The sequence below is a fragment of the Pleuronectes platessa genome, chromosome 6, assembly GCF_947347685.1.
Source record: "Pleuronectes platessa chromosome 6, fPlePla1.1, whole genome shotgun sequence".
Lineage (NCBI taxonomy): Eukaryota > Metazoa > Chordata > Actinopteri > Pleuronectiformes > Pleuronectidae > Pleuronectes > Pleuronectes platessa.
The window spans coordinates 27,204,313-27,216,313 of NC_070631.1; positions in this window are offsets into that span (position 1 = coordinate 27,204,313).

Here is a 12,001-nt window from a genome sequence, read left to right on the forward strand (position 1 = left end):
AAGGTCTCGAGTTTAGGATTCCATAAACCTGAAATTAAGAAAACATGACGATAAGGGAACATCTCTCCTACTCATACTCTTACTCCACTACACTAATCAGACTTATACCTGCCTAACGAGTGTCGTCGCCAGGCTTTTAAACTTGAACTCGCCTCCGGCGATTGGACAAGCGTGTTTGTTGATCCAGGATTTGAGAAGGAATAATTAGACACTTATACATGAAGTTCTGGAAATTGAACATTTATTGTATTCACTGAAATACTTACAGAGAGTCTCTGGGGTTCTGCCAGACACGTCACCAGGTTCAGTGGATTATGTCGAGAAGAAGCCCCGTTCAATCCTAAGTCCACAGTATATATAATCAGACACAGGGTGGGCACAGAGGCGGTTCTTTTTCTTTGAGGGAATTCATCTGGTCAGTTATTGGCCAGATGTATACTGTTTCCTCAAAGTGCAGTTTTTTGCAAGCACATCACTTTCAACTGACCAGGTGTCCCACCACTGTGGCCTTGGCAAACAGGGAGCCTGCCACAGTGGAGAGACCCAGCAGATAATACTTTTCCGGAGGATTTCATATCTTTTTCTCACCATATTTCATGAAGCACCTTATTGTATTAGTTCTGGCACGTCCTCTCTTTTCTGAGCATCCGTGCTTTCATTATTTCAAATCTCAAGATGAATTTCCATCACACACTTTTCTCCGAATTGTATTTTGGGTCAGATTGACATTCAGGTTGACACCTGCTCTTTCTGTGGTCATGCTCTGGGCCTGACCCTGCGTCTGAGTCAAAAAGATTATACATCATTCTAACTAAAAGTAACTGTTGTAGCATTATTATTTATATGGATTATACAGCTAATATTTGTTCACAGGATATAGGTAAAATATAATCACAAGATACAGAAAAAACATAGATATCTCAACAATCCCTCTGTTGACATGTGTTAATCACATGTCACTAAAATCAGGGTAAGGCTCCTAGCATTTCATCGGGCTATTGCATGAAGTATTAAGTTTAGGGGTTCTAACGACTGTTAGGGCTCCTGTGAGAGATATTGTGTCGGGAAAGTCAAAACCGTGTCCTGTAAGGGTCCATACATCACCATTTGGGGCTATGTGACTAATCATAATTGAGCATCAACTTATTGGGGAAGTCCGAAAGCAGGGGTCAGAACGACTGAGGGGACAGTCTGTAACGCAAGAGCAAAGGCATGGTCAATATCTGGTAAGTTGTCACCATCTGGGCAGAAATCATAAGAAACGCAGTCCCTCATCTCCTCAGAGTGAGCTAGCAGGGGCAGTTGTAATGCACGTTCAGTGTCATTCTTTTGTATCGCAGAGTCTATGACACGGATGCACAGGGCTCGAATGCAGGGAACACAACAACATCCGCAGATGGCGAACAGGGCTATGAACACTGCGACAGATAGTATGAAGGCCGAGACCAGTTTAGACCATTTGCCAAAGAAGTTAGACATAAAATCATCCCATGGTTTCACGCCAGAGTGTTCCTTCATTTCCACAGAGAGTGAACGCAGTCCATGGAGTGCTTTAGATAAGGTACCGTCTGGGGCTGTGTTGTTAGGGATGAACGTACAACATTGGGCACCTATCATAGCACATACATCCCCTCTCTCTGCTAAAAGGAAATCAACTGCTACACGATTTTGAAATGACATCAAGGAGGTGGCAGACAGCTGTTCGTGTACCGCTGATACTGCGTCTCTGGTGAAATTGGACAAGCGTTGGATGTTATAGTGGAGATAGTTGATTCGGTCGACATTTTTGATGGGAGTAACTGGGAACATAGCACTGATGATAGGCATGCTCTCAAATCCTGCTGCAATGTTATCTGCCAGTTTATACTCATCTGGGACCCCCCGGGGAATTCCTATAGTATCCATATACACCGGACTACTGGAAAAAGCATCAACTGATCTGCGTGCCCTAGGGTGTAAGTCGGCTGCTTGGGATAACGCGGCTTGAACTTCATTGGATGCTTGAATTACAGAGATTGGTGATACAAAGGAAACCAACGCGCATGTGCCGAACCAATTCGGAGGAAGCCAGCCGAACACTTTCTTCCCTCCGCAATACCACCAGACATCAGAGCGGGCCACAGTAAGAGACAGTGCTGTGGTGTTGCTGGTGAGATTGAGCATGGTGTGACAGTGAGTAGGGTTAAGGTGTCCCATTAAACGTGCTGGGTGGCTTTCCTTGGAGCGGGTTATACAGGTGAAATTAACCCCTTTGTCTAGTCGATTACTGAAGAATGGTGGTGTGGCATTTAGTGGGGTCATGGGATACCAGTCGTCATACTGTTTGCATCTGGGTGAGGGAACATGTTTCCCCATTATGTTCAATAGACAGTGTATGTCAGGAGTGCCTTCAGATACATGTTCTGTGGTACCTATACTGGTGTATTCGAATGGTGTGGGAACCATATGCAACACAGGTCGGGGGCCGGAACACACAACACAATCAGAAAAAGGGGAAGATCTAGCAGCTTCCTGGGCTAGCAACAGCCAAGTATTGGACATGTGATACCCTGTCTCTGAACCAAGAACGTTATCATAGGTCAGATCATCTGTGACGAAGGCCAGGACACCGCTTCCTTGGGGCACGGGTTCAATGAAAGGTGAGAAAGAGGTCGTGTTAGAGGGAGTGGACGCATCTGGCCAAGTCTGTTCTATCATGAGTTCCACTGAGGGATAACCTTTGACGTAAGCCGTTAGGGACAGATAGAGGGAGGAGTACTTTTCCCCGCGACACTTCCAACTTGAGCAAGTTTGTTGTGTGATTTGGGAGATGTTTTGTTTTGTTAGATCGACTGTAAGTAACAGATACGATCCCCCCTCCTCTTGGGGTTGGATCACTCCCCGAGCTAGTCCCACCAGGTTTTTTATTTTTTTACAAAACCAGGCCGAAGGCCTTGGCTCCCAGTCTGTGCCAGAATATGCGACCGTGTAATCCCATCCTTTCATTGAGACTGGATTTACATAATATTGTGCGTATCTGTAAGTGGGACAATCGAAATGCCGACACACGTCTATTTGAAATGTGATGCGTGCATTACCTTCTACCGTAAGACATATGGGTTCATTCTTAGATGTGGTGCCGGGTCTAGATCAGGTTTTTACCTTTGGTGCGGTGGAGCCAGAGCGCTTGCTCCGAGAGTGATGTTCTGGTTTGTGATATTGCCGAGTAGGATTGGTCAGGAAAGGGGTGGTGGGGGTGATATGAGAGGCGGCAGTTGGAGTCGTGGGGGACGTGGTGGAGCTTGAGTTTAGTTTCTTTTCGAACCATAGCAGAGGAAATACAATCACTAAAGTGATAATGGTCAAAAACAGTACTATCCCCCTAAACCCACATAACCCAGGGTGTCTGAAAGGATGCCAAGGTCTTTGTCTTGGTTCCATTTTTCCTTATATTTTATTAAAACACATGCAGAGAAAATTAAACAGAAGAAACAAAATTAAACTTAACACTATCGATTCTGTTAAATGATTTAAAATTAATAGAAAAATTTAACACAAAAGGTAGAAATAAAACTAATACTGTGGACTCTGTTAAATGATTAAAATGAATAGTAAAATAGGAAATCAAAGTTAAAACTCCGGCGTCGGTTCACAGGTCCCGCCGAGAAGATCTTTATCAGTGTATGAGAGGAGGTGTGGTGTAGCTCTGAGAGGTTACTAGCACTTCAGGCTGTATCAGTTATAGTGTGTCCCAAGGTCTGTGTGCGTACTTGGGAAACTGGAGCGCTTTATCAGTGTGTGAGAGGGGTGTGGTGTAGCTCTGAGAGGTTACTAGCACTTCAGGCTGTATCAGTAGTGTGCCTGGGGGAAGTGGCAGAGACCCAGCAGAACGCATCAGCACATCAAAACGCATCAAACAGCCGGCGTCTGTAAGATTTTATAACAGTAGGTCTTGGTTCTTCCTCATCGAAAGTGCGCACGTGTAGTCCCTCCTCTTGGCATTTGGAATAAGGAAGTGAACAGGAGACACTCTCAAGGCCTTGACACAGCTGATGCCATGAGGGCCAAACTGTTGTTGGAGAAAAGGTATTATTGTGTTCCTGCTATATCGGCTAAAATGTTCTGTTTGTACAGAAATTCGAAACAACTAAGCCAAAACAACGAAACAGAACTGTGACCCACATACATTCTAATTTCAAGATGACACAGTAGGAAGGAAAAGGTTATTTATTTATGATTTGTATAAAGGCCTAATATCTGGCTCAAACTGCTCATGCTTCTACCCCCCCTTTAGTTGCAAATAGTTTCAGTCAGACCCCCACTATATAGAATTATTCAACCCTAACAATCCCTCTTTTCACACCATTTAATGGTGTGAACCACTTACTGGGGAGTTCATGTACCCCTCAACCGTCATCCCATCCAGTGCAAACCCGTCCTCATACATCATCATCATCGTCGCATCGTCATCTCCATCGTCCTCAGCTTCCTCAGCTTCAGCTCCACAGCATCCTTCATCAGAGCCGTGGCGATCTATTCAGCAATTTCAGAGTCTACATCCATGTTGTGTCATGGTGCGTAGAGGTGGAGAGGGCACTGGTCACCCAGCCACCAGGGGCAGTTTGGAAAAAAAAATTATTTTAAGAACTTCCTATAGCAGTGCACACACATAACCCTCTCCTGCCAGTAGCAGATCCAGGGCCATTCGTTTATATGTGACCACACAGGGTACAGGAGCAAGCTGTTCAGATATCAGCTTCTGTCAGATCTGCTCCAGGAACAAAATTGTCAAGAATTGTCAGTGAGGCTTTTTTAATTTTAAGAGTCAGTGATCTGGATCTCAGCCTTGTAAAGATCCTTTCGTAGAATTGATACTCGCCTACAGGCCAGGTGTTTAAGCTTGCACTGTACAAGCCAGGCGCAGGGCGTGGTCGGTCAGGGTGGAGGAGGTGGAGTTGACACCGGATGGGAGTGGGTTGTGGAGACATGGAGCCCAGATCCCAGAGATTGAAAGGAAAACAAACTGAAAAGTGATTAATATGCTGCAACTGAGTTTACAGTAGATTATATAAGCCTATATTTGAAAAGGAAAATAAACAAATAATCAAAACAAGACATACAGGTAGACCCATCTTTTGTGGTCAACAATTTCTTTACAATTTTGAGGAGCCAAATAAGTGGACATTCAAAAATAAAAGATTCAAAAAGTGGCAGAAAAGCGACAGAAATCTTTGGCATTTCATGAAATATTAAATGATTAACAAGCTGAATTTCAATAAGCAGCAAATTTAACAGCATTTGAGTATTTGTGTTCAAACCATTTTCCAAAAGTCATCGACTGCTTCATTACATCATAATTCAGAAGCTTTGACGTCAAACAGCCCTGTGGTAAAACAGGCATCACATACAAAGGACAAATGTGTGAGACAGCTGAAACAAAACAAAACTAAATTAATAAAAGTCATTCTGTCACAATTTCCTTTATGATAAAATAAAAACAAAAAGTAGAGCTTAACAACGTCTTTCAAATTAGGAGCATTGGATGTTAAGATAATTGGTTAAACAAAACACACAAAAAGAAATTCCCTTCTTCTGGTTCTTTAAAGGTTAAAGTGTTGCAAAGTAATTAAAATATAATTATTGATATGGTATTCAATGAAGTGTGTAAACAAGGGGGCTTGTACTATGGTTTGTGTTTTTCATTTAAGATGAAACACGCTATGAGTTAAAGTGTTTTAGACATCTGTCCCTTTAATTGGATTAAGATTTATTCTTCTTTCAATGGTGAAACATATTTATTTTTAGGTCGCAAGAGTCTAACAATAATTACATGGAGGGTGAATCAAACTCCTATTTTAAAGGCCAACTGTAAATAGATTAAACATGTCTTGATTATTTAATCTTAAATGGATAATTTGAATGTGGAATTAAAGCAACTTCAGGTGAAACCCCCCCCCAAAAAAATAAAAAAATCTAATTCTAGGCAGCACAGAATTAAGTTTAAAGTAAAGTTTGAATTTCTCATCATGATATGATTGATTTTGCTCATATAGAAAGCACATGAATGATTTTCAGCTCTAAGAAATACAAGTAAATAGAACAGCATTTCCTCTTCTCATCAAACCTGAGCAGAGCAAAGCAAGATCAGCTCTGTCTAGCTTCACGAGGTTCATTGCATCAGAGAAACAAGTTCTCCATACTAAAAACAAAAACAATTATCATCTTCATTGTCACAAAACCACAGTTGAGGGTGACACTTTTGTAAAGATGTAAAATGGCTCAAAAATAATACAAAACAGAGAAAGAAAAGTCCCCCCCCCCAAAAAAAAAAAAAAAATGTGATTTGGTTAATCACTCATCCTTGAAGTTATATTAAGAATCAAATAATAAATTGTCTGAAATATTAAACTGGTGTATCCTATTATCCCTGCTGTGTCAGTTAAAAAATGAGAATAAGCTATTTAATGATTGGATTTTATGCAATAATTTGGAGGCCAAAAACTTTTCTCCTTTTCTCTGATGGATATATAGGAAAAATCCAAAATAACAAATTGGTACCAAAAGTGTAAATTTAACAATTTCTTTTGGAGTTTTTTACTTCTGAATGAAGCAATAGTAAAAACAAACAAACAGACAAACAAACATCCAAGCCTCCTTATGGTCTCAATGCCAGTTGCAACCTGTAAGGATTCTGGCCTTTCCCAGATGGCTTTCCGACTCCCAAACACTCTTATCTCCCTCCTTTCATCCTGTGCACTTACAAAAACGTTCTATTCCCACTTCTCTTCCCCTATTTTCTTTACCACTCAAGTTTTACATTCTATTATCCATCTCAGAGCAAGATATTACTGAATTGAAACATCTCACTCCTATAGATCTTTCTTATTCCTAAACATAGCTTTATCTTTCTCGTCATTAGTTCATCTCTCAAACCTTCAGTCAACATTCTTTTACTTTCTTTGGCAAGTCCTTTACACGTTTACTCTCACATCCATACATACAACATACATCAAATGGCAGGCGTATAGCCTCTAGTCTAGTTTTTTGCATTATTTCTGTCTCTCCTCTGTCAGTCAGTCGGTTTTCTCTCAGTCTCAGTCAGTTTTTTCTGTGTCTCAGTCAGTCGTTTCCCTCTCTGTCTCAGTCAGCAAGCTGACCTTGACTCTTTTTCTTCTCCTCCTCTCTCGTTTTCACAGACACACTTTTTCATTCACACTAGTTCTTTCAGAAAGAACTCCCTATATTATATAATCAATATTAATTTATAATTATTATATTAGTAATTCTTTCCCTTTTAGTACCGACAGCCTATGTGTTATTGGGGGAATTGTGTGTTTTTTTTTTTTAAATGACTGGGATCATCCATCCCTGTTTAATCCACCTGTGTAATTTTCTCTGTTCCTCTTTTCTGGCTTTGTCACGATCCACAGAGTGTTCTATGGCTTTTAAAATGACCGCCTCTATTTTATTACAGCAGGTCGACATTTTATTTTCTTTCAAAAGGGCCAAATGAATCACCTCCTGGAATGTTGCATTAGTAGTCGTCATTTTGTTTGTTTCTTTAACTACTTTTTTCACAATTTTTATCAAATACTGTTGGCAGAACTTAGATGTGGAGGACGCATTGCCATATGCACTTGGTCAGAACAGGAAGCTTCTACTACAGAAATAGTTTCAGTAGCGCCTGTTCTCTGGGTGTTTAACACAACCAAAATACACACTTTTCCACAATCTATTAATATTCTGCCAATATCTATTCCAACCCTCAATACCCTTTCAGAACTGTGACTCAAAACACTCTTTGTGTTCGTAATTACCTTGATGTCACAGGAAACCACCCCACACTTTTCCCCTTTAATCCCAGACTAGGAAATCCCTGATTCCCTTTTTCACTTCATATCTGACTCCGGACACAGATATGAGTGTGGCCCCTGGCCATAGGATCCCAAATCCTTTAAATTATAGTGCGTGCTCCGTGCACCACTTTATCAGTGTTCCATACACTTCTCAATGTGGCTCCTGGCCATAGGATCCCAAATCCTTTAAATTATAGTGCGTGCTCCGTGCACCACTTTATCAGTGTTCCATACACTTCTCAATGTGGCTCCTGGCCATAGGATCCCAAATCCTTTAAATTATAGTGCGTGCTCCATGCACCACTTTATCAGTGTTCCGTACACTTCTCAGTGTGGCCCCTGGCCATAGGATCCCAAATCCTTTCAATAAATGTAAATGGTTTCAAACCATAGGGTCCCAGACCCTTACAATTTCCTTCACTCCACTCTTAATATACTTACATCTCGTATTTCTCTTTGCTCACAGTTAATTTAGTTATTTTTCCAATCACAGCCGTTTTAGTTATAAAAAGGTCGCTGCTCACCTGTTTTATGTTGACCGCGGTCTTTCACTGTGAACAACGAGATCCTCGAGATGTCATTTTATCGTCAATACGATCTGTCCTTTTTTCCTTCACTGGATCACGTCGGGGTCACCAATTTTGTCGTCGCCAGGCTTTTAAACTTGAACTCGCCTCCGGCGATTGGACAAGCGTGTTTGTTGATCCAGGATTTGAGAAGGAATAATTAGACACTTATACATGAAGTTCTGGAAATTGAACATTTATTGTATTCACTGAAATACTTACAGAGAGTCTCTGGGGTTCTGCCGGACACGTCACCAGGTTCAGTGGATCATGTCGAGAAGAAGCCCCGTTCAATCCTAAGTCCACAGTATATATAATCAGACACAGGGTGGGCACAGAGGCGGTTCTTTTTCTTTGAGGGAATTCATCTGGCCAGTTATTGGCCAGATGTATACTGTTTCCTCAAAGTGCAGTTTTTTGCAAGCACATCACTTTCAACTGACCAGGTGTCCCACCACTGTGGCCTTGGCAAACAGGGAGCCTGCCACAGTGGAGAGACCCAGCAGATAATACTTTTCCGGAGGATTTCATATCTTTTTCTCACCATATTTCATGAAGCACCTTATTGTATTAGTTCTGGCACGTCCTCTCTTTTCTGAGCATCCGTGCTTTCATTATTTCAAATCTCAAGATGAATTTCCATCACACACTTTTCTCCGAATTGTATTTTGGGTCAGATTGACATTCAGGTTGACACCTGCTCTTTCTGTGGTCATGCTCTGGGCCTGACCCTGCGTCTGAGTCAAAAAGATTATACATCATTCTAACTAAAAGTAACTGTTGTAGCATTATTGATTATATGGATTATACAGCTAATATTTGTTCACAGGATATAGGTAAAATATAATCACAAGATACAGAAAAAACATAGATATCTCAACACGAGCTGTTGGAAGACTTCCATGGCTTGCAGTGTGACTCTGCTTGTCTTTCATTCTGTATGTTTTTCACTATCCTTAATTTCCAAAGTTAGAACTTTAGATGAACCCGCTTTTCTTTTCTTTGAACCTGTACTTCACACTATTTCCAATTCAAATACAGAGTTTGATTAATTTCAGTTAAGTATAAATACATAATGAGACCAACTAAAAGTGTTTTATACCTGCTTTTTAATTAATACAAGTTGATTGAGTTAACCTAGCCTTAATTTGACAAACTGTGATTGAAATAAATCAAAGAGTCCTGTCAAACACGCTGTATATGGGTGGGTATTAAAGGGTTAATAAAATGTTATTGCCATTTGGACAGTTACTGTAAATCATGAAATAGTAACTGCCCTTAATTTATAACTGCTTGAGGGGGCAGAGCCTTTTTTTAAACAAGCTGAAAAGACTTGATTCCTTGATTTCCCCAGTTTTCTGAGACTATTTCATAATTTAGTAAACATCCTCCAAATTTTATCATGTGATCACTTTTAATTAGCTGGTAATGCAAACTGAACAGTCTCCCTGACAAATTCAGTATAATGTACATTTCTGTAGCATAGTATCCTTTACTACACAGTTGTGTAGTGTAGTTTCTTCCTCAAAATAAATACTGTTTTCAGTTACTTTTTGTAAAGTTACTTTATCAATATTTGACATTAGTAGGATAATAGGATGAATTGCTTGCTGCCAGTTGGCTTTTAACGTGAAACATTTTCACAGGACTTGAGTCACTTGTGGAAGTGAGTGAAAACAGTGTTTGTGTTGAAGAAGTGACGCTCAGAGGATAGTTGATGGAATCAGTGCCATGGGTCAGCTTTAGTGAATGTTCATCTGCAACATACAGTAACTCCACAGCTCAGTGTTTAACCCTTCTTTTGTTCTCTGGATGTTAGACATTGACAGGGTTTCCCCCCCCCCCACTCTGCCAGTTCACTCATGTCTTCATGTGTTTTTCTGCTCTGTTGTATATTATGTTATGTTATGTTCACTTTGTGATATTCTAATGGTTTTTGTTGTATTATTTACACCCAGCTAAAATCAGGAGGTCGGTGAGGTAAACACTTGGAAAATATATGATGTCAGATTATGAAATACAAAATGCAAGCAAATCCTTAAGGATCGGTCATTTGTAATATTCTTTTGCAAGAAAATGTTTCCTGACATTTCTCCAGTCGTCTTTTGTAACGTATTCTAAAGGAAATAAATTGTAACCGAGAATGACCAAATTCTGCCTCAGGCGTCTTGTGCTTTCTCTCTTAACACCATTTCAGTAATGACAAATCATGTAATTGTCCAATGAGATCCCAAAGTTTTCAAGGTTCCCCATGTGTCAGGCTGAGTATCAAATCATACACATTTCCATTTGATTGTTTGGTGCAGCCATATATAGCTTATGGCTGTGAAAAGCCTCTCTTCTGCAAGTTGATTGGTTAATTGTTTTAACCTTCATACTGGAACTTGTTTATGCAGTAATACTTTGTTTATACACGTATCTCATGCACAAATTTATCAAGATGTGGTTACAAATGCATCTGTAGTACCAGCGCTCAATTAAGTAAAACATGGCCTTTATATATTTATTGTTCTGTCTGACTCCCCTGAAGCTCTGTAGAAAAGTAGGGACTGTAAAAACTCTTAGAGACAGGAGATAAATAAACACATGGACAAATAATTAAAACAGTATTTTTCATTTCATATGCAGAAGTTGGTGGGAATGGGTTATCATTCTCAGTTTTACAAGCAGGATTAAAATGTTTTTTAAAATCTATTAGATGTGTCATTGGAATTCGGTGGGCTTAGATTCCCCTGTACTGACTGAAAGAGCAAAGATCATTCTCATAATTAGGGACAGTTTGCGTACTGAGTCTTGTCTCTAATTAGAACAATGTTAATTAAATTCACATTTGTAAGTACTCGAGAATGTTGAGATAGCATATTATTGTGAGGAACAACTTATTTATTTACATTTCTTAATATGGTTGAAACAGATTGATGTCTGTATTTGCCTTCCTTGAATACAATTAGCAGATGGGTTCATCTTGTTCTAGGTCTCCAGATTCATCAGAACCCCACCCCTCACCTCCCTGCTGAGGCTCAGTCACTTCTAGATGGATTTTATCTCACAGCAACAGGACACAACTTGGCTTCTGGAAGGCGATGTGCTGAGATACATGTAAATAATAATCATTTTAAGATATGATTCCAGAGGACATCTGCAGAAGTGGGTCAGAATTTCTGCAGAGTTTTGCCTTTTCATGTAGCAGCTTCTTCACGCAGACGTGTTCACATCAACAGAGGCAGGCATACGCAGGAAATAACGTTGGCAGGAGGTAGAAATCCTGCACCTCTCCATCCCTCACTCTGGGCTTGAAACTCACGAGGAAGTACCAGATCATAGACAAGCTGATTCTTGGATTTTGGATATTGGAATAGATGTTAATTGAATCCAGAGAGGCTTGCTTTTTACATGCCTAAAGTATGTTGGGACCTGGTATTTGTGAACTACAGTTCGGCCTACATGTTTACTCAAGGCCTGACCACATGTTTATTTGTTCTGGAGACAAAGCAGGGCCTTCAGAACTCAGTCTCCCTGGGTGCTTCAACTCCACACCGAGGTGTGAAAACTGACCGTATACACAACTTTCAACCCCTATTGGTCACTCTTGGCCCCATG